General features: G+C 38.0%; 1 long non-coding RNA gene and 1 pseudogene across 1 annotated transcript; one reads left to right on the forward strand and one right to left on the reverse strand.

Annotated features, from left to right (window-relative positions):
- LOC115777152 (ras-related GTP-binding protein D-like) overlaps positions 1–20,163 on the reverse strand; it is a 113,321-nt pseudogene that overhangs the window by 43,313 nt on the left and 49,845 nt on the right.
- LOC115777183 (uncharacterized) lies at positions 3,571–5,632 on the forward strand. Its single transcript, XR_004019597.1, has 3 exons — positions 3,571–3,670; positions 4,406–4,472; positions 4,566–5,632. It is a non-coding gene; the product is annotated as an uncharacterized LOC115777183 (long non-coding RNA).

A 20,163-nucleotide genomic window follows, 5' to 3' on the forward strand; every position in this document is an offset into this window, starting at 1 on the left:
AATAATGTTTAGGTTCAGGGGACAATGAAATGGTATGAGGGGGGCCCGAAATCAAATTTTGCTCAGGGCCTCTTTAAGGCTCAGGTCGGCTGTGCTACAGGAATATAGAATTTGAAAAGTGTAGTTGAAGTTCAACCAAAAAACAAACAACCACAAAATTCTAAGACCTTGAATTTGCTTGTAAATTTGATAGCACGGCTTGAACTACTATATAAAGGCCTGTAGACTGAACAATTTCAAAGACACGGCTTTGTAATACAGATTCCCATGGATGAGGTGTACTCTAAACCACGAAACATCTCAAATCAGATGAATGAAGATATTAGAGCCTGAAAATTAAAAAAACAAACAAACAAAAAAGTGTATTTTCATGCAACTTTATTGTGATATTTAAAAAAAAAAGTAATCTAACGACTTCAATTTGACTTTTGCAGAAAGATTTGGTGTCTGGTAGTAACCTATACAAAATCTGATTTATTCACAGGCAGTATCCACAGCTTCAGTATATATTCTAATGCTGGTATAAATATTATTGATATTTTTTATTTATACAATAATATCAATATTGATATTATTGTATAAATAAATAATATCAATAATATTTATTTATACAATAACTTTATAATCTCAAAAGTAACTCAGCACTTGCTGAAAATGATAAAATGCAGACTGTACTGGGGTAATAGTTCATACATAATTTAGACCTGTGTATGAGACAGACAATGTAGACTTACTAAAGGCAATGTACCCTGTTTTTTTTGCGGTTTACCACATTAGTTCAATTCAATTCAATACAATTCAATTCAATTCAATTCAATACAACCCTAACCCTCAAAACAAACAGTCACTTCTTTACCTTATATTGTAAGATAAAGACCTTACAATAAACATTAGGAGTCTAATGCTCATCCACACTCTTAGCATGCTTGTTATTAAATCATTTACTTTTTTATACATTTATATGATGTGACGGTAAACAGACAAAAGCCAGTTTCTTTTTAGCCATAAATCTTAATGGGAGCATTTCACAGAAGAAGGCAAGAATATGAGATCTTTATATACAAAGAAATACCACATGATGGCCTGTGAGGACCCTGTCCTCTGTGAAGTTTGAAGAAAGACTTCATTCAGTTTGTCAGAACTGACCTTTTCATATCTCTGACTGCAGGCCTATTCCACAGTATGCAGCTTTTCTCACTTGCTAGACATACACTCACCCCACAGAGATCACATAAGTTGTCAGAAAAGCTTACACACTTAGCTTAACTCAGATTTTTTTTTCTTTCCTTTTTTTTATTGGCCACAGCAGCTTTATTGACAGTTTGGAGTGACAGGAAAGTGGGAGGAGAGACGAGGACGAGGTCTTTACCTTAAAAATTAAAGTGCCTTGCATGCAAATTCATAATAGCATATTCATTCAGACAGGGTATTCACATTAATCCTTTAGCACCAAACCCACTGTCAGCAACAGAACGTACTTTCGTCAACAATTATCTTTATCAAATATTCATCATATTGGACATGAAGCACCATTTCTCAGCTTTCAGAAACTGAATTTTTCCAACGGGACAAACTCTCACATAATTATGGTAATTCAAAGTGCATTTGATCTGACGTCACAGCGGTGATACGCTCAGTGTTAACCAGCTGGTCATGGCAGGTAACAGGTGTATCGGCAGGTGTTAAAGGGTTAAATGTCCAAGTAATTAAAAATGGCTGCCACTTTGTGAGATTTGCTTCTTAAAGGGCTTTGATTTAATACAGTATTATTTCCAGTGCCGACTATCAAAGGCAGAAGCATTTAATTGTTTAGGATGAATTGTGCATATCCCTGCTGAGACAATGTTCTAGCCAGCAGTTGATCGCCAGGCGCCACACCAGCCTGGCAGTTAGCAATATCAAGCCATTGTCCAATACACCCAATGGGGTTGTCGAGTATCAGGCTGTGGTTTTTCTCTGGCTAGAACCAAGGTTATTAATGTTAATGAAAATGAATGAACAAAAAAAACTCAAACATATTCATTAACTGAAATGAAAATCAAATGGTAATTAACAGAAAACAATAACTTAACTGTATTGTGGGTTTACAAAGCTAACAAAAATGTACTGAAATTACAGATAAAATGCCCTTCATTTTTGTGTTTGTCCATTTATTTAAAAAAACTTGTGGATTCATATGAAATAATTTTTTTCCACTCTTGCAGTTTTAGCTCAGACTGCCACTGTGCCAGTCTGCAAAATAATAGCAACAGTAAAAGCTGGAAGAAAGCGGCAAAGTCCGATATTGGGATTTCTTTGAGAACAATAGTGAAGCAGACAGAAGCAAGTGTCTTGTTGTGGATGATGACAAAATGTGCGGAACACTTCTCAAGGGGAAAAACCCCACCAACCTCAAAGTCCACCTGAGAAGCGCACACAAGGCAGCTATGGAAACCCCTCTGAACCTACACAGCAACCTACAGTCAGTGTTGCCAGATCTCACGATAGAAACAAGCAAACAGCTCTAAGAAAACAAGCCCAAAATAAGCCCAACTGGCAACCCACAACATCTTGTAAAACTTAGGCCGCTTTTAAACAGTATAGCTCTACAGCAGTATAGATCGTTTCTTTGTTTTGCCTTATTGTGTTTTGGAGCAGTGAAACCCATGTTTTTTAGCCTCATAGAAGAGAAAGGTGCACAGTTTTTTTTGTGTTTGTCTGTGCTTCTCGGTATTAGCATGTTGAATTAAATCAGCTTGGTGAGCACATATTTCACACTTGCAAATTCTGCAGAATGCCTTTGATACTGATCATATCATATGCACAGCTGTTAAATACAGAAAATGCCGACTACAGAAATAATTTTGCCGCATAGTTTTGGCGCCCCCCTCTTGTGAGGCACCCCTATGCATTGCATAGTGCACACCCACTTTTTGCGCCACTGTCTCCCATCTGAGGTCAGATCCATTCTGTAAGTGCGCTCTCTTTCTCCCACTCTTTATTATATTTTTTTCTATATTTTCCCCACTTACTGGAGCTCATTCTTACGCTGCCTCCTCACTCTGGGCTGTTATGAGTGTTTGTTTGGGTGTACGCCTGGTCAACTTGTGCGGGAGCGATAAACACAAAACGGGGGCTTGGAAGGGACAAACTACCTACCACTCGTCTTTTGCTTTATTACGGGGCGCCGAGAGATAATCGAGTTTCACTCGGAAAGAAAGTCAAGCCCAAATAAGCAACTTGACGTTCGAAAACAAGCCCAAAAAACCGCAACCCGCGACTCATGAGATTTGCAAGTGACTTTAGAGAAAAACAAGCCCAAAGTTGCTTACAGTATACACTGAAAAAAGTAAACCTGCACTGTCATTAGTGTAATGTGTTTATTTGGATTCCAATAAATAAAAAATATTAGTTTGCTCTTTCAAACTAATCTGTTTAATTTATGCTTATGGGCGAATTAAAATGTTTTACCTTACTATAATGGTACTGATAGCAGGGCACCAAAGTGAATTTTTTGAATTCAATGAAAGCACTTTTTTTAGGTTGAGTATGATTTGCTCATGCGCAGTCTTTAAAACTAAGTTCTGGCGGTATAGTTTTACTTCCGCCTGAAACCAGAGCTTCCATTTCAGCGAAGTTGTTACGGAACGGCGAGAACGGGATTGAAGAAAGGGGCAGCTTCTGTTGAGAGGTAAGCATTAAACTCTGATAAAACGTTGTTAAATCTGAATGGAAATATCCTGTCTTAGATTTATATGGGCTAAGTTAATATGAGATAATATAAGTTCCAGGGGGTTAGCGGAGAAACCTTGTGCTATGAATTGTTCTGATCAGCTTTGCAAAGAAACCACACCGACAGGGTTCCGCTGCCGGTTCCAGCGCGTTTTCCACCGCGAACGCACTCGGTCCTCGGCCGAAAAACGAGTTCAACTCGGGCCCGCAAGCTAGCTGGTCTCGAACCAAGAACGCTTGACAAGAGCGGCAGAGCAGTTAAACAGAAAAGCGGTGAAAACGCAGGCTCGTTCTTAAGCTGTTTGCAGGTGCAAGCACTGGCACGCGAACCAGCACCTCAGCGGTGGTGCATCAGCTAACAAAAGGCATGCACAGCTAGCTAGTTAGGATTATGTATTGAGTCTGACAGTGGTGCTCAATAATTAATTGACTCAAATTTAACTCAAATAGTAACAAAATTAATCAGGAAACAAAGGTTTCTGAACCACAGAATCCATGTGAAGGCACTCAATTTTAAAGGTACACTGTTAAGCATTTTTTATACAAGCGAGGTGTCTTGAAACAGGATGGTTTTGGTATGTATAACAATAAAAATGGTATGCTCTGTGGGTTTTTTTTTAATCACTGCGAGAAAGTGTGTTAATGTAAAATTAAAATACTCAATGTTAAATAATCTTTTCTCTTTTAACTTCAGAAAGTGTCCACCAGTTACACTGTATTTCTGCTGTGCAACCAACTTGGAAGTTCTGGGTCAACCTGTGGTAAGTTCTTTGTACAATGTGCATTTGTGATAATTGGATCATCCTTTGATAACCCTGTTCTCCTTACACCTCACCCCTTGTGTTTTTCCTCAGTTATCCATGCATGTGGAAATGTAAAGAATATGATCTTCTTCATATTCAAGAAGATCTGAACTTCTAAAACATTACAAACTTGATCATCTCAGAGCACCATGGCAGACATGGCACCTGTTTGATTGCTGATCGTTTTAAGTGAAGACAACAGCGTAAGAATGGAGCTGCACAAAGGGATTCCAAACTCATTGGAAGAGCTTATTGATGAGGTTAAGAATGCGTGTGGATTAGAGGGACACATAAGGCTGCAGTATAAGGACACCGATTTTGGAAACATATTTGTGAATCTGACCTCTACATCTGTGATTAGGGATCTTAAATTCTCAAAGTTGTTCAGTTAGACCCTGATACCACAACTGTTGTCTTGTACCCGGTTGATCCCTCAATAAGTATCAACACTTCTGTAAGTGGCCTGGACAGTGATGACTCCTCTGTTTCTGCACATACAGATGACACAGTGTTGCTTAGCAGCCCCTCACCAGACTCACTAAGGACACAGCAGTGGCCACAAGTGTTCCAAATCCCAAACTTCTCCTATGACACAAAATGCCAACTGCAGAAGGCAAATGTGGAGTACATGAAAAGCCAAACAAAACTGACTCCTAGTTCAAAAATGTTGTCAGACATAGTGGAGAAATTAGCTGAAAGTGTGTATGCATACACACCATATCCTGAAGATGGTCACTACAGCGATGTTGCTGAGGCACTCACAAGAAAGCACCCCTGCCTTAGAGAGCCAGGATCTTTCAGTCAGAGCTATGGGTGGAAACAGAGGCTCAAGATAAAAATGGCCAACTACCGGACCCAACTCAAGGCACATGGCACGTCTGCTGAGCTCACAGTGAATTCTTTAAAAGCAAAAATTCCAGGGGATGCCTTTCCGGCATAGAATGTGAAGAGTCCTAGATGAGCTGAGGTCAACCATTTTCCATCTTTTCCAATTGGTGAGACTACAGAAAGCTTGGAACAAGAGAGGATTTCCCTTTTGGCAGAAATGCAGAAAAGAAACAACCAGCAAACAGTAAAAGCAAAGATGGCAAAGACATTTGGATACCGAAGACAGGAAATCGTACAGAAGCCAGCCAACCGCTGAAGAAATTTTGGTGAGATGGCCAGCACTTCTCCTAATGGTAGAGGTATGCTTTGTTGTTGTTCTTCTGAGCAGTTCGTTTATTCATGTACTAATGGTTATACTGTAAGAATAAAGATAAGCAATTTCTGAGAAGAGAAATTTATTAATATTAATTGCACATTCAAAAAAAAGCTAATCTTGAAGCAGTGTGATCAATCCCATAGATGTTTTTTGAAAGAAAATTTCAGTTCTGTCTGCATGCTCATTTTTGTTTTGCAGATAAATGCTGAGTTCCTGCGAATTCCAAAAGTTCCTTTGGAGGCTACGTTTTTGGCACAAGCACTCCACCAAACTGCTGGAGGTCATTAGGAGAAAGGGAGGACGTGTGAAAGAGCAGACCTCCAGGATCTTACAAGTTGTAGATGAGGTATCTGAGAAGACTCAGTGGGATTTATAGCTGAATAGTTGTTTTGTGTAGGAGTGAGTTAGATTTTAATTAATAACAATTGTTCTTACTCAGACTGTTGACATCTCCATCAAAAGAGAAGCTGTCCTTAAAGCTCTGATGATCTACCTGGGTGAGCCTGTTAAGCATCTTTTTAAAGAGTACCAGGTAAGGAGATCTGTTGCACTAACACTAGTAACATCCACAGACCATTTTTTGTGGTTGAAATTCAACATTTCACTAGATATTTTTCTCCTTTTATTTTTGTCTATTGTATTTGGGCCCAAATTGAAGTACCGGCATGCCATAGTGGGAGAAACAAATACATTTAATTTTAACAGAGAACTCTTGTTGTTGTAGTATATCTGGTAAATTGTCTAGTGTTTCAGAAAGTAATGGAACTGTTTATATTTAGGCTGTTATGCTTTGCTAGAGGTCTGTATTCTTTTAGTTGTAATAAATAATTTTTTCTTGGTGTGTCTGCAGGATGAGCAGGAGGATGACCAACTGCAGCTGGAAACCATGGCGATCTTTGTCACTGGGAGAGAGGATCCTTTCCATCCACCCAAAGACATCAAGATCATCATCGATGGAACACAGGTCCTGGATGATGTGCCTTCTGTTGCAACAGCTGTTGCCATGTTCTATGGGCTCATATATGCACTCAACCTAAAATATCCCAAAAATCTGCAGTACACTCTCGAATTCTTTCAAAAACTCCTGATGGAGCTTGGTGGAAAAAATATGTCCTCAAAGGTTTATAGGCTGAGTACCCAACTTCACAGCTGTTAAATTTGACTTGGTCACTTGATTTTACTTTTCCATTGGTTCTTCTACAGTACATTCAAGACGTTCGCATTCAGAGATTTAAATTGCACGATGACCTGAGTTTAGAGACATCGTCACTGTTCTGAAAAACTGAAGAGCAATTGGATTTGCAGTGTTTGTTTTTCAGACCATGAAAGAGGCTGGCCCTTCCCCACCCATATGTTTGAAAGTTATGGAACTGATGATAATTCCTTTTGGAATAGCTCTCACTTTATTATTTTTGATAACATATTTTATGTTGACCATTTTGAAGAGGGGGCAACTGCTGATTTTGTTTTAGGAAGACAAGGACAATATGTACCCATTGTATGTTAACTAAAACTGCAGACATATTTTAATTGTTTTTTTTTTCTCTCAATTTATAATGCAAAGCATTTTTGTTCAAAATGCCTGTTAATGTTTATACATTTTCAAATATATGTAATGTTTTGGATGTTCACTGAACCATAAATGTTTATGTAAAGACATGTTTTGTGTTTAAATCAAAATTTTATGAATAAAAGTTTCTGAAATGCTTATTTGATTCTTAATATACATTATAAACAACTTATAACATTATTCAAGCCAACTTAAAAAGAAATAATATGCTCAAACATTTCAACATGGTTTACATCAACTTAAAATTTTTAGATTAGATTTAGTAGAATATTTACATTAAGTAATAAAGCCAATGTATTTATTTCAATTTAGAACAATTTGAAAGAATTGGTTCTCTTCACCTTTATAAATTAGTTTACATGAATTTAAAAATTTTAGGTTACACTAAAAGATTTATTTACATTTGGTCAATGCAAAAACATTAGGTGTGACAGATTACTTCAATTTTTTTAAGTTGAGTCAATGATATATTTTTTTCAGTGTAATAAGCGGACATGGCAACACTGCCTACAGTAACCTGACCTGCCTCCCGTGAAATGTAACTACATGTTGGGTCCATTCAGCCCGAAATGATTGTGATTGGCCTGTTCACCACTGCCAATTCCCCCGATACGTCACTGGCTACTTTTTGCCGCAGTTTTTGAATTTATCAGTGAGAGAGTCAGGAATAATAATCATAAAAAAAATAAGAATCATATCATTAACATAAGGACTCACAAATTCCTGGACAGAGAAAATTGCTGAACCTATTGGAATGAATGTGAAGGAATGAACAAAGTGGGGAAAAAAGCAACAAAAAAACAATTATTTTTACAGCCGAAAAAAAATTATCACAAAGAGCGATGACCCCAAAGACCCAGTGCAGAAGACTAATTCAGGCCTAATAGTGAGTATCTAACCAAGCTAGCATATGAGTAGCTTCATCAGATGCCAGCAGTGCAGCCGTGTATCAAGATGAAAACGTAATGGACTGTTTTCAGCAAAAAAAACAACAAAAAAAACTGGCTAGTTAATACATTGGATGCACTGATAAATGTGTTTATACAGACTGGTATGTCCTCACCACTGTGTGACAAGTACAAATATAAATACATACAATCTTGAAAAGCTGTATTTGAGCTTTGATTCCTTCAAACATGCAGAGTTCAGTTTGTTCTTGTTTATGTTTTGGTTTGTTCTGATAATATGCACCACAAGCGAGGTAATATTAATCTACTGCACTGAAACTGTTCCTGCATCTAGTGCTGGGTAGTCCAATTCATTTTTGAGATAAATATTTGTATTAGGGCCACATAAATCGATTATTTTAGTAATTGAGTATTCTATCGATTATTCCATCGATTAATCGAGTAATCGGATAAGAAATACTTTTTTTATTAACAGTTTATCTGCATATTTTAACTTCCGTACTGCAGTTTTTCGCCATGTAAACAAACAGCGGTGGATGGAGCAGCTACAAAGTTCTCTTTTCTTCACATTAACACTTGCTGATCAGGTGCTTGATGAAGGACCTCCAGCTGTTTCACAGATTTAATGATTGTTACTAAAAGAAAAAGCTGCTGTTTTAGATGCTGGAAAAACGTTTCCTTTTGCACTACTTGAGCTCACGTCTCTATAACAGCTTTGTCTCTTTGCGCTTGCGCAGTTCAAACCGCTGCCTGCTATGAGTGTTTTGAAAAACTAGTGGCTGCGGGAGCCATGGCGCATGTGTGAGTAATGGTGTAATGCTTTGTATTCACAAGCATTCTCGAAAATACGTTTCTGCTGCAGGTCTATATTTAGTCACTAATAAGGGATTAAAGTATAAAAAATATTTTGACGGAGCCCCTCGGTCCTGGGGGGTCGGGCCTTCCGGTACTGAACCATCGCTAGTGCTAATGGCCCGCGGTCACTAGCAAACCAGTCCTGGTAGCTACAGCTGAAGTAAAGACAAAAATAGCAGCTGAAATTCTCAGCGAGTATAACACACACAGACACACAGAGAGCAGTGGAGGCGTGGAAATGCATGTCAGCGACAGTTGCCACCCGTCCCTTAAAGTACGGAACACGGCATGTTACGGAGCCGTATTCCACGGAGTCCCGTAACATACGGGGTTCTGTATTTTACGAGACAGGTGGCAACTCTAGATGATCCACTCTGTGTTAAAAGAAATCCATCGCAGCGACGGAGAGCTTTTTAGAATCTGTGTGCGTGTGTGTGCGATTCACACTCCAGTCCAGTAGGTGGCGGTAATGCAGTTCTATGTTGGTTTGCCAGCCACCAATAAACCCACAAAAAGACAACGGAGCACTAATGCTGGTGAGGTGCGCCGCTTACAAGGAGACAACTAGGCGCTGCAGAGTTTAAACGAAGCAGTAAATTTGTGTCAATAATTTTTTAGAATCGATTTAATCGAGTTAATCGATGAATTGTTGCAGCCCTAATTTGTATGAACATTTTTCATAAATAATGTATTACATTGTTAAGTGGTGTAATTTGTTGAGGTCTTATTACACAACACTTACTCTTGCACCTCGAATACTGCACCTGACAAATAAAGCATGAAAAACTAATATTAAAACTAATGAAAACTAAAGTAAAACTAAGCATTAAACAAAAAATGAAAACTAATTAGAATGAGCAAAACCACTCTAAAAATTAATTTAACTGAATTGGAGAAAAAAAAGGAAAAAGTAAATAAAGGCAAAGGGTGCAATGCCGTTTCAGGTTTAACTTGAATGAACTGAGCTGTGAATACCTTAACAATAACCACTGATACAGCAAGTAATGATTTATAGCTCATTTATATGTCAGGGTACACTGAAGCTGACCTGAAAGGTCAGTTCTTACAGAACAGTGAACAACACAAAGACGAAAACAAGCATCAATGAATAAAATGAGCACTAAGGTGGGCACCTAAAATAAATAGACTAAGAGAGGTATGCAAACATTCTATGCAGTATGACACGTGCATAGCAGCCCTATGACATGCTGGTGACTTGTACTTGGTGTCGCTCTTCGCCCTACGAGCTCTAGGTATGAGTTGAACTGTGACAGGATCAGATAGGAAAAAGCAGAGAAGTTTAGTATTGGCATGAAACCCAAAGGTGTGTTAATAATCAATGATGAAGTCATGTCAGTGGGCAAGTGTAGAATATACAGCTTGCTGTTCTCATTTCTGAATGCTGTTTTTCACTGGATTTGTCATTTGGAACTCTGGTTGGATTCCATTCAAATGGTTGAATTTATTATTTTATCTGTTATATCTTACTACCACCTAGTGCCTGTATTGTAAAGTACAGAAAAGAATGAAAGTATATAGTTACGTGCCTATTCCAAGTGAAACCAAGAAAAGACTGTGCTACAAGGTTTGTACAGAGTTGACCTAACTATTTCTCAGTTTACAGATACATGCTGTTTATTCAGTGACACTATCAGCCTGATTGCATGCCACAGCACTATATTACTCACAGATATGAAGATGTTTAGAAGGTTTTCCAGCGTTGGCAGCTGTGGGATGAGCTTCTGGACCACTTTACTGAATGCTTCAAATATCGAGTGGTCATATATACTGGTTAAATAAAAGCTGCAGGGGTCAGAGAGAAAAATCTGAATCAGAATTAGTTTCACAAAAGGACTGTTTCACACTGGGATTCTTCTTTAGCATTTTACATATAAATAAAAATACATAAACACAAATTTAGAGCAGCATTTCAAGGTCCAATAATTACAGTAATTTAGAGAGAAGTCTAAAGTGTAAAGCTGCTAATTGAATTGTGTAATAGAAATCATAATTTTTACTACTGTGCATACTTATAATTACATAATTATAATCATTTTAGGAGTCAAATTTCAGCACCTGAAACTGAAAACAGATTCTAAAACAATATTCATAGCACCATAAATATAAGGATGATAAAGAAATATGTGTTTTATTAAACAAACACTTTCAGTCTTCCACTTAAAAGCAAAAAGGATCCATTTGGAGCTTTTTAAAATTAGATTTTATCATATAATGAATGCTAAACATCTCTGACAATTCTTTGAAAATTAATTAATCAATAGTTCTCCTGGCTCCTGAAGGACATTCCAAATCTCTTTTTTGGATGCTGGCTCCCTTTTGTGTGTTTGGGATGACTGTATTGCTGAACAAATCAACAAATCAATCAATTGCTTTCCATTGCTGGTGATAAGATTCCTAACACCAATGACTAAACTGCAACAAACATCAAACCATGACAGAGCATCCACCGTGTTTCACAGATGGCTGTAGACACTCACTGTTGAATCTCTCTGTTGACCTCCTCTGTACACATTGTGAAGCAAAAAATTTAAATTTGGAATTACTAATTTAAAATCTGGCTTCTTGACAGCCAGATGTCTATTTTTGACTGTTTTTAATGAGGCTTCGGTGAATTGTAGATGAATTAACTGAAGTCAAATGCATCTCTCAGATCCCATGTCAGGTCTTTTTTAAAGGATATGACATTCAGATAATTTTCATCTACTGTTGATGTTTTTAGAGCAGTTATTCAGTTTCTTGAATTTGCACTGCACAGAATGCAAAGATATGCCAAGTGTTTGGCTCTTTGGGAATCATCTTGTTGGTCCAAAAACAATATTTTATTCCTATCAAACTGTGTTATCTTTTTGTAGATTCAGCTAAAGAATTAGGACCAAATTATGTTTTTTTTTTTATAAACAAGTAACAAAGTGCCTAAAGATACTCTTTTAAATTGTTTCTCTGCGAAGTCATCAGTTATGTCTTGATACTGGTGAACTGATGAACACTGGTGCATCTCTTGAATTAGGGGCCTTTTTATGCTTGAATGATTTATACGTCAGCATTAAGTGATTTAACAAATAAAAATAAATAAATTATTAATTTATGAAACCCTGAAACTGGTTGGGTGCTGGACTGAAACTGGGTGAAAAAGCAGCCAATATCCAAAGAAAATTTATGAAAGATCTTCAGAAAATCTGGAGAACTATTGCTATCTATCCAAACTGTGAAATCAAAAACCCTTTAAAAGCTTCAGGTGAAGCAGAACCTTAGATGTATCTGCTCCAGGCCTGCATCTGTTAGGTCGTTGTTGGTTCGTTTGTGGATGTCCCTCTGCTTCTCAATCTTGTGGTCATCAGACAAGCCATCTACTTTGTGAATGAACACCTCAAAGCTGATACTTGGGTTTACTTTGTAAGCCCTGGTCACTGTGAGATGCAGTCTACTTAGAGCCTCCACATAGTCATCCTGTCATGAAAAAGAGAAATTAATTTCACTCTATCTAAACTGTTACACATTTTGTTCATCAGAAAACAATGACAAGTGTGCGTTAAATTTTGAAGGTGATGTTGAATCGTCAGTAGGGAAATTTAAAATACTGAATTTTGAATCATTCCTAAACTAGCTCATTACCAATGTAAGACCACCAGTCTGTCCTACACATACTCATCTGTCAGCAGATGAAACCAAGATTAACTCTTGTCAAACATGGTGGAGGTCATCTTATGGCTTGGTGTAGGAGCCATATTACGTTTCTCTCCTGATAGTTTATCCTGTTGTGCTGCCATGTATGGGCGTGGTTGCATCTGATTTGTGGGTGGCACTGTGGGTGTGGTGGTGTTATTAATTTGAGTGTGTACAGGTGCAGGGGGAGGACCTGGATCTTGTGTGGGGTGAGCATGGGTGAGCAACTTTTCTCTTGACCATTTAACATCTCTGTTGGAAATGTCATTGTACGGCAGGGCTGGACTGGTAATCAGGCATTTGCCCGGTGGGCCGACAGTTCTCAAGGGCCAATGCCCTTGGATTTATATTTTTTTTCCTGAGGATATAGGATGAAAGCAGCCCCACCCTGTCGCTGCGTGATGCAGAACACTGAAACTACTCCTGCTAGTAGTTTCAGTGTTGAGTGTGTGTATGGAGAAACCGAAGCGGTGTGGAGAAGTTAAGTGTGAAGAAATTGAAGAGTGTCACTGTACATGCTACAAAATGTGTAAAGATCACAGACATGTTCGCTGCTGTAGCCTCCACGTCCTCTGTAACAGCGCTGTTACAGAGGACGTGCTCCAGCAACAGCAGGTTGTAGGTAAAGAAGGCCCGAGGAACAGGGGACATATGCGGCTGCATAGGGCCCCCTGACCTCCAGGGGCCCCCCAAGCTCATCCACATTTGTCATGAAACCTTTTTGGTTTGTTTTAATTTTTTACAAATGCCAATTTCCTAAAAGAAAGAAGAGACTATTCTAACTGTCCAGATTTGTACACTTGTAACAACACTAATTTAATGAGTTGGCTACACTCTAATATTTCTGTCTCAGAGTGATGCTAAAAAGCTAATTCATGCATTTATTACTTCTAGGCTGGACTATTGCAATTCATTATTATCAGGCTCCCTGAAAGCCTTCAGCTCATCCAAAATGCTGCAGCTAGAGTACTGACAGGGACCAGAAAGAGAGAGCAGATTTCTCCCATACTGGCTTCTCTTCATTGGTTCATAGTACCGTAGACTGCTGGCTTACTTGTGGTTCCTAGGATACTTAAGAGTAGAATGGGAGGCAGAGCCTTCAGCTTTCAGGCCCCTCTTCTGTGGAACCAGCTTCCAGTTTGGATTCAGGAGACAGACACCCTCTCTATTTTTAAGATTAGGATGACTGTTGGGTTTTCTCTGTAATTATTGTGGGGTCTTTACCTTACAGTATAAAGTGCCTTGAGGTGACTGTTTGTTGTGAGTTGGCACTGTATAAATAAAATGGAATTGAATTGAAAAAATTAATTGAAAAGGCTGAAACTGTAATACATCCTTAAATTAATAATCAACTTTAACCCTCCAGCATTAATAACAATTAAGTTCAGGGGACAATAAAGTGGTATGAAGGGGGCCCCAAATCAAATATTGCTTAGGTACCCTTCAAGGCTTGAGCTGACTCTGCTGTAGGTGAAGACAGCAGCAGTGTGATGAGCAATGGCGACTGATTAATATCAATATTTATTTACATTTGCATAGTTCCCCAAATCTGGCAGCCACGGCACCTTAATCTGATGAAATAGCAAACGCTCAAGGCTGAGAAGTGTTGGATGAGCAGCAATTGTCCATTTTAGGCTGCATCACAGCATTTTAGATAATTAGGTTAAAGGTGTGTTGAAAAGCTGCACAGTAGTTTGAATTTGTAGTCTCTGTTCTGGTTAAACATCTTTTAAAAAGCACTCAAGCAGGTGAAATAACATATTTTAAAAAACTAAATGATACGTAAAAGCTTTGCAATTTAAGCATTACTAAAGTAAGTTAAAAAAAAAAAAAGCATAAAAGGATTATTATCAAAAGGTATGGCCACAAAGAGGAAGACAGTGTCAAATGCTTCTAAGACATAGTTGCGGGCCGGTCTAAGCCAAAAATGCCAGGGCCGATGTTTTGTCCCAGTCCAGCCCTGTTGTACAGTGATATGAAATGCAACAAACAAAATCAACAAAGTAAGTTTTTGCTTTCTTAAACCTGTGAAACTGAGCAATAAAGTCTGCAGTGAATAATGAAATAACGTGTCTTCAGTATACATCCACATCTTAGCCTGCAGCAGCGTTTGGTAAGGTGTTTAAATAATATTCACCGCAATACTTGGTGATATGGTCACTTGTGTTTGTTGATGATGTGACTGCTGATAGAAGTAGCAATTTGGTTGTTAAGTGATGATGTAGAATTCCATTTCATGGTCCAAACTGTCATGTGATCAATATGCCGCAATGCTGTGTCCCTGGTTGTTTTAGCCAACCCAACTCGAAAAACACACACGTTACAATCATCTTTATTAGTGAACAGTCATTGGTTATGCCATTGTTGTTTATTTAGGAGCATTTGGACCTGGAAATGACATCAGACTTAAAGACCGGATAGGCCTATACTCTCTGCTGTGACTAAACCAAATGCTGCAAATATGATCACATTCACTTCAGAGTGCAAAAGAACAAAGACCCAAAGCATACTGCAAAAGCAATCTAACAGTTTCTCAGGAAAGGAAATGGGATATTCCTCAATGACCAAGTCAAGTCATTTTTTCTAGCTACTGAAGACAAAACCAAAATCAGAGACACCCACAAAGCAGCAGCCCAAATGTTGCTATAATAACTTCTCAAAGTTTTAAAATTATATTCTGTCCAATTACTTTTAAGTATTTAATAATGAAGGACTAAATATAAAAATATCTGTACTTCCTAAGCAGTTAATGCAATATTTCTGAAAGGCTGCATTTCAGCCACAACACAGAATCTGTTTGCTTACAGACTGACTGCAGGCTGTATTGTTTAGGCCTATATCAATTGATTAATGACATGACGCTGGTCTTAGATGAATGTGCTTTGTATGCATAGGTGGCCTTGCTACCATTAGGTTCGGTTGTTAGAAAGACACTTTCATTGCTATGCAGATGATGCCCAGTTAGATTTATCTACAAAGCCAGATGACAAATCAATTCAATTCAAGGTATGTTTTAAACACATAAAAGCCTGGATGACCTGTAATTTTCTACTTCTAAAGTCGGACAAAACTGAGATTATGTACTTGGCATTAAAATGCTCAGATGCGTCCTCTGAATGGCATTATGGTGGCCTTCAGTAACACTTTGAGAAATCTTGGGAATGATTTTTGACCAGGATATGTTCTTCAATGCGCAGGACTGCTTTCTTTCATCTGTGCAATATTGCCCAAATTAAAATAAAAAAAACTAGTTCATGCATTTGTTACTTTTATGCTGGACTATAGCTCCCTGAAAAGCCTTCAGTTGATCCAAAACACCACAGTAAGAGTATTATAAGGGATAAGAAGGGGAAAACACATTTCTCCTTGGCTCCCTGACAGATCCAAAATTAAATCATACAAATGTATGATTATTTCAGTATTGTTATGAAAAATTTTAGGCAGGTACCTATAGCCAGTCATCAAGTCATAAGAGGTGTGATCAAAAAGTTCTGAAAATCACTGGTTACCTGATTTCAATGTAGATAATCTCCTGTTCAAGATCATCTCCCTGTGCACATTCAGATAGCTTCCAGTGCAAAAGTCCCATTCAGATGACTTTCACTGTGTGATTGAGTGTGCAATTGTATGCCAGCACAGAACACAATTTATAGTTGAGCATTTTAAACCATGTGCTCACCACATGCTTACATCAATAATTTCCACCCATTGTGTGCTCTTCTTATCATGTGGAATGCAACTAGTTAATACTTTCAGATCACACATCACCAGTTGCTATTATCTTCTTGCATGCCATCATAGCTTGTTTGTACTCAGTGGTGTGTTTTTCTTTGAGTAGTGAAAAAAAAGTTTATTGCTTCCACTTTAACCAGGAACAGCTCTGCACCAATGCACCAATGTAGGTATGTATGTATATATTTTTATACATTCTATTTTTTGTATTTTACACATTGTTTATTGATCATATTGATTATACTAGATTATAATATTTTTGTAATATTTTTATTTTCATTTAGAGAGTTTGATTTTCTGTTACATGGCACTGAACAGGAGTGGCCCTCCAATCTCATTGTACATCCTGTATAATGACAATAAAGGCATTCTATTCTACTCTATTCTATTCTCTTGCATATTTTATTTGTAGCTCTTGTAGGTCCCTTTTCAGGCCTGTAAAAAACCTAAACATCAAATTTGGCTGATCTTCCTGTCCAAGATCTTGTGCACCTAGAGTCATCAGAGGATATCTTACTATTGATCATTAATGGAAGAATTAAAAACATCAATGAGGTTTCTTTTCAGCACTATAGCCAGGCTGACAAAGAGTCAGAGTAGAGCCGAGTATTCCTTTCACTTTAACTAGTAGTGACTTCATGGATTTCTTTACAAATAAAATTTTAGACATTAGAGAAAAAAAATTGTTCATAACCATCTCAAAGATTTATCTTCATGTTCGGCTGCTTTCAGCACTGCTGGTATTTGTTTAGACTCTTTCGCTCCAGTTAATCTTTCAGAATTAACTTCAATAGTTACTTCCTCCAAACCAGCAACATGTTTATTAGATCCCATTCCTACTAGACTGTTCAAAGAAGTCTTTCCAATTATTGATGCTTCTATCGTAAAATCTGTCTTTATCAATCTGTTTTTATTAGTTGGCTATGTACCACAGACCTTCAAGGTGGCTGTAATTAAACCGCTACTTAAAAAGTCATCACTTGACCCAGCTGTCTTAGCTAATTATAGGCCAATCTCCAACCTTCCTTTTCTCTCAAAGATCCTTGAAAGAGTAGTTGTAAAACAGCTAACTGATCATCTGCAGAGGAACGGTTTATTTGAAGAGTTTCAGTCAGGTTTCAGAATTCATCACAGTACAGAAACAGCATTAGTGAAGGTTACAAATGAACTTCTTAGAGCCTCTGACAGTGGACTCATCTCTGTTCTTGTCCTGTTGGACCTCAGTGCAGCTTTGATACTGTTGACCATAACATTTGATTACAGCGATTAGAGCATACTATAGGTATTAAAGGTACTGCACTGCAGTGGTTTGAATCAAATTTATCTCATAGACTCCAATTTGTTCATGTAAATGGGGAGTCTTCTTCACACACTAAGCTTAATTATGGAGTTCCACAGGGTTCTGTGCTAGGACCAATTTTATTCACATTATTCAATTCAATTCAATTTTATTTATATAGTGCCAAATCACAAAAAAACAGTCACCTCAAGGTGCTTTGTATTGTGGGTAAAGACCCTACAATAATACAGAGAAAACCCAACAGTCAAAACGACCCCCTATGAGCAGCACTTGGCGACAGTGGAAAGGAAAAACTCCCTTTTAACAGGAAGAAACCTCCAGCAGAACCTGGCTCAGGGAGGGGCAGTCATCTGCCGCGACCGGTTGGGCTGAGGGGAGAGAAAGACATGCTGTGGAAGAGAGCCAGAGATTAATATCAATTATTGATTAAATGCAGAGTGGAGTATAAACAAAGTAAATAAGGTGAATGAGAAACAGTGCATTATGTGAACCCCCCAGCAGACTAGGCCTATAGCAGCATAACTAAGGGATGGTTCAGGGTCACCTGATCCAGCCCTAACTATAAGCTTTTTCATAAAGGAAAGTTTTAAGCCTAATCTTAAAAATAGAGAGGATGTCTGTCTCCCGAATCCAAGCTGGAAGCTGGTTCCACAGAAGAGGCGCCTGAAAGCTGAAGGCTCTGCCTCCCATTCTACTCTTAAGTATCCTAGGAACCACAAGTAAGCCAGCAGTCTGAGAGCGAAGTGCTCTGTTGGGGTGATATGGTACTATGAGGTCTTTGAGATAAGATGGTGCCTGATTATTCAAGACCTTGTATGTGAGGAGAAGAATTTTAAATTCTATTCTAGATTTAACAGGGAGCCAATGAAGAGAAGCCAATATGGGAGAAATCTGCTCTCTCTTTCTAGTCCCTGTCAGTACTCTAGCTGCAGCATTTTGGATCAGCTGAAGGCTTTTCAGGGAGCTTTTAGGACAGCCTGATAATAATGAATTACAATAATCCAGCCTAGAAGTAATAAATGCATGAATGAGCTTTTCAGCATCACTCTGAGAAAGGATGTTTCTAATTTTAGAAATATTGCGCAAATGCAAAAAAGCAGTCCTACATATTTGTTTAATATGTGCATTGAAGGACATATCCTGGTCAAAAATTACTCCAAGATTTCTCACAGTGTTACTGGAGGCCAAAGTAATGCCATCCAGAGTAAGTATCTGGTTAGACACCATGTTTCTAAGATTTTTTTCAGTTTTATCTGAATTTAGAAGCAGGAAATTAGAGGTCATCCAGGCCTTAATATCTTTAAGACATTCCTGCAGTTTAACTAATTGATGTGTGTCACCTGGCTTCATTGATAGGTAAAGCTGAGTATCATCTGCATAACAATGAAAATTGATGCAGTGCTTTCTAATAATACTGCCTAAGGGAAGCATGTATAATGTAAATAAAATTGGTCCTAGCACAGAACCCTGTGGAACTCCATAATTAACCTTAGTGTGTGAAGAAGACTCCCCATTTACATGAACAAATTGGAGTGAGATAAATATGATTCAAACCACTGCAGTGCAGTACCTTTAATACCTATAGCAAGCTCTAATCTCTGTAATAAAATGTTATGGTCAACAGTATCAAAAGCTGCACTGAGGTCCAACAGGACAAGCACAGAGATGAGTCCACTGTCAGAGGCTGTAAGAAGATCATTTGTAACCTTCACTAATGCTGTTTCTGTACTGTGATGAATTCTGAAACCTGACTGAAACTCTTCAAATAAACCGTTCCTCTGCAGATGATCAGTTAGCTGTTTTACAACTACTCTTTCAAGAATCTTTGAGAGAAAAGGAAGGTTGGAGATTGGCCTATAATTAGCTAAGACAGCTGGGTCAAGTGATGGCTTTTTAAGTAGAGGTTTAATTACAGCCACCTTGAAGGTCTGTGGTACATAGCCAGCTAATAAAGACTGATTGATCATTTTTAAGATTGAAGCATCAATAATTGGAAAGACTTCTTTGAACAGTCTAGTAGGAATGGGATCTAACAAACATGTTGCTGGTTTGGAGGAAGTAACTATTGAAGTTAACTCTGAAAGATCAACTGGAGCAAAAGAGTCTAAACAAATACCAGCAGTGCTGAAAGCAGCCGAACATGAAGAATAATCTTTGAGATGGTTATGAATAATTTTTTCTCGAATGTCTAAAATTTTATTTGTAAAGAAATCCATGAAGTCACTACTAGTTAACGTGAAAGGAATACTCGGCTCTACAGAGCTCTGACTCTTTGTCAGCCTGGCTACAGTGCTGAAAACAAACCTGGGGTTGTTCTTATTTTCTTCAATTAATGATGAATAGTAAGATGTCCTAGCTTTACGGAGGGCTTTTTTATAGAGCAACAAACTCTTTTT

The sequence above is a fragment of the Archocentrus centrarchus genome, unplaced genomic scaffold (genome assembly GCF_007364275.1).
Source record: "Archocentrus centrarchus isolate MPI-CPG fArcCen1 unplaced genomic scaffold, fArcCen1 scaffold_44_ctg1, whole genome shotgun sequence".
Classification (NCBI taxonomy): domain Eukaryota; kingdom Metazoa; phylum Chordata; class Actinopteri; order Cichliformes; family Cichlidae; genus Archocentrus; species Archocentrus centrarchus.